This window comes from Nicotiana attenuata, unplaced genomic scaffold (genome assembly GCF_001879085.1).
Source record: "Nicotiana attenuata strain UT unplaced genomic scaffold, NIATTr2, whole genome shotgun sequence".
NCBI lineage: Eukaryota > Viridiplantae > Streptophyta > Magnoliopsida > Solanales > Solanaceae > Nicotiana > Nicotiana attenuata.
Window position 1 is genome coordinate 16,905 of NW_017672628.1, and position 4,231 is coordinate 21,135.

Consider the following 4,231-nt stretch of genomic DNA (forward strand, 5'->3'; position numbering starts at 1 on the left):
TGCCTCATCTTTTCGACCTTTGGTACGACTTGCTTTCTCCCTGCCTGCCTCATGACTCGGAGAGGGACATAGGGATAAGTTCCCCTCAGACAAATGAGTATAAGAAATGGAGCGTCCCGAGAGCGGATGATGAACTCTCCAGTGGGGAACCATTCGAACATCCACTGCACCTTATCTTCTTTCAAGTTTTCAAACAACTCTACCCATCCTCGAGCATCCCCCGGCTGAGAAAACATGTCAGGCATATAGTTCATTCTCTTGGGATGGTGAAAGGCTATATGATCATTCCACGGCCTTCGCGGAAGCTCTTGACGGTATTGACCCCTTTGGAGATGTACTATAAGCCATAGTTGGAGTAGTAAGTTGCAACCCTCAAAGTGACTGGCCCCTCGTTAACAGTTCTCTAAAGCTCGGTAGATTTCAGCAACAATCATGGGCACTATGCTGAAAGGCCGCCCTCCAATCCCTTCAATTAGTGTCTTGGTTACCATGGCTAGTCAGGTATGGATCCTAGCCTTCTTCATAGGAAACACAATCATTCCCAAAAAGCAGAACATAAAGACAAAAACCCTCCTGTGGATATGCCCTAGTGATGTGTGGGCGAATTCATCTGAATAGGTGCGGTAGGACTTGCTATGACCGTACCTCTCGTACATATAGTCGAAAGGAATATAGGAGTCCTTCAAACAAGTCAAATCTGAGTTTCTCTTCAACCCCATCATTTTGAAGAAACCCCTACCCTTGCAGTTTTCTAGCATGAGCAAACCCGGAGTTTCCCAAGAAATACCGGCTAACCCACCTATTTCTTCGAGCAATGGGGTTACTTCAAGGTCCCTAAATCGAAACACTGATGTATCACTGTCCTAGAATAAGGTCGCAGCCTCTATGATTTTGTTGTCTGGCTGGATTTCCAAAAGAGAAGGTAAGTTCCCCAAATACTTGCGGACGAGAGTCCGGTCACTGGAATGAAGGTCATCCCACCAACTTAGCAACCTTGGGTGAATGTTGGTTACCATGCCGAATCTGGGGATTTCGTGCCTCATTTCTGCAAAACAAAGTGTTAGTCCCTTACCTCACCGGACTCGACTATTTAAATCAATAATTAGCATAATGGCATTTAGTTCTCCAAATAAATGCACAGAACAATGATGTTGTCCGTTTGGATTCCAGGGGAACCCTAGTGGACTTTGGACAAGGCTATCTTAAAAAGTCATTATGTAGACAACATAACTGACTCGACTAGGTTTGACAGTGATGCATGAACAATTAAATAGAATAAGGTTTCTATGAGGTGCTAGACCGGTACCCTTGAGCGGACAACTCAAGAGGGAAAGGCACAGAACCGTCGATTCCACCGCTGATCGACTGGTTTTACCGCAAATATGCCTTTGCCAAAATTAGGGGGTAATAATATCGAAAGAGCACAACTACTCATCAAGCGTTGCTATGGTATTTGTTTGGCACGAGTGAAATATGATGTTGAAGATGCAATTACAAAAAATGAAGCAAATTGCCACGTATTTTCACGTTCGTAATGATTACTGTAATTGCTCGAAAATTACAACGGTATTGGAGGAAAATAGTAAATGAAAGCGTTAAAGAAAGAAAAAGAAACAAAAAGCCAAGTCAATTTCGAAGTAGATGAGAGATAAAGACATTAAATAAAAGCAATAAAGTCACGAATAACATGTAATGGTAAAAGCCTAAAGAAGTCCCCAGTAGAGTCGCCATGATGTCGATGCCCCCTTTATCTCGCAAAATCGGGTTTACGACATTTGAGAAGACAACTCTATTCCCGTGTGAGAATTAGGTTTTTGGAATTGAAAAGTCGCCACCTAATGATTATGTGCATTAGGACACTGAGAGTTTTGAGTTTGAAAACCAGAGTTCGGGTAAGGGCTAGAAATTATCTCGAGGGGAAGGTGTTAGGCACCCCTCAAGATCCACTAGTGTGGTTCCCGACCATGCTATGTTGTGACTTTAATGCAAATAAGTATACAAATAACTTCACACTTAAGGGTTACTAATAGATACGTAACAAGTATGTTGGAATCAAGGTCTAGATGATCTACAATTTGTTTGAGGGAGGGTCTAAATGCAGAAAATTAATCAAGACATTGAATAAAGAAGGAAGAAAAATTTAGGGGAAAAAGGAATAATGCAGTAAAATTAAAGAGGGGTTTTGGGTCGTTGAAAAGACAGAATTTTATTGATATAAAACAAAGTCACATAAAGGAAAGGGGGTCCTAGGTTTGTAAAACACATGGATCATCCACACAACACCGGTAATCAATCGTACGCATAGCGTTATCATGTGATCATCATCTCCATGTCTATCCTTCCCACCCCGTTAAGGTATTTAAGCGTGGAATGGTATCGTTACCCACTACATGCTATTACCCGTCCCACCTATCAGTCCTGGAGGCGTTTAGGACTACTAATCCTAAAAGGGAGGGAGCTTGGATTTTCAGGGGTTTTAAAAGGATAAAGTCCTAGGGCGACAAACAAAACACGTAAAGCAGTTAACGGGGAAATAAGAACAATTAAAGGCTCAAGTAGGCCTCCTCATTTAAAGAAACGAATTGCTTAGCATGTCTTACACATACTGTTTAGGTCATTAGTTTAAATTAGCGTAGGAAGAATTGATTTACCACATATTTCCCAGATAGGGAGTCCAAATTAGTCCTGCTTAAGTGTAGTTGTCGAAAACTGACAGTTGATTCATTATCTAACTATTTGTATGTTAAACAGGGCCTATAGGCATGATATCTATTTATCCAGGGACGGAGGAATAACTGATTGCAAAAAGTCATTAGTTATAAGCTCTACGGGTGATAAACAAATTGCCAATGATTTTAAACTCAGGAACGAGTGGTGATTCTCATTAAGTTGATAGTTCCTATAGGCATGCTTTCTAGGTGTAAATGATTTTGAGCAGAGATCCTATAGGCGGGTTATCTATATGTAATGAGTTATTTTATTTCCTATAAGCAGGCTTGCCTAATGACAAATGTATATGCAAAGTGCAGGAAGTCCTATAGGTATATTATCTATACAATATGCAGAGCTTCATTATCGATTTATTGCCATGGTATTATTACAAAGTGCAGAAAACCTATAGGCACGATATCTATGTGAAAAATGCAGGCTTTGAAAGTGATAACCCTATGAACATGGTTTCTAGGGGAAATGCAAAATTTTAAATAGTAAATATCCTATAAACATGGTATCTACGTGAAAATGCAGAGTTTGAAAGTAATGATCCTATGAACATGATTTCTATGTGAGATGCAGAATATTAAAGGGTAAATATCCTATAGACATGATTTCTATGTGAAAATGCAGAATTTTAAAGAGTAAATATCTTATAGACATGATTTCTACCCCTTTGGCATGCATTCAGTCCCATCCCCTTCACTATACCCCAGTAGTTATTACAAAGTTATTTACAAAGCTTATTATAGACCAAGCGAATCAGAAGGAATAATAAAATTACATCAGTGATTACATCTACATNATTTAACCTGTATTTCAGCCCTGTAAGGCTCTATGGAATCCTTTTCCAGGATAATCTTGCTGTTCCACATGTGTTGAGCTTGACATTTGTATGAACTATCGTCGTCTTGGAAATCAGCCATGAAATGCCTCATCTTTTCGACCTTTGGTACGACTTGCTTTCTCCCTGCCTGCCTCATGACTCGGAGAGGGACATAGGGATAAGTTCCCCTCAGACAAATGAGTATAAGAAATGGAGCGTCCCGAGAGCGGATGATGAACTCTCCAGTGGGGAACCATTCGAACGTCCACTGCACCTTATCTTCTTTCAAGTTTTCAAACAACTCTACCCATCCTCGAGCATCCCCCGGCTGAGAAAACATGTCAGGCATATAGTTCATTCTCTTGGGATGGTGAAAGGCTATATGATCATTCCACGGCCTTCGCGGAAGCTCTTGACGGTATTGACCCCTTTGGAGATGTACTATAAGCCATAGTTGGAGTAGTAAGTTGCAACCCTCAAAGTGACTGGCCCCTCGTTAACAGTTCTCTAAAGCTCGGTAGATTTCAGCAACAATCATGGGCACTATGCTGAAAGGCCGCCCTCCAATCCCTTCAATTAGTGTCTTGGTTACCATGGCTAGTCAGGTATGGATCCTAGCCTTCTTCATAGGAAACACAATCATTCCCAAAAAGCAGAACATAAAAACGACAAAAAACCCCGTCCTCGTGGATA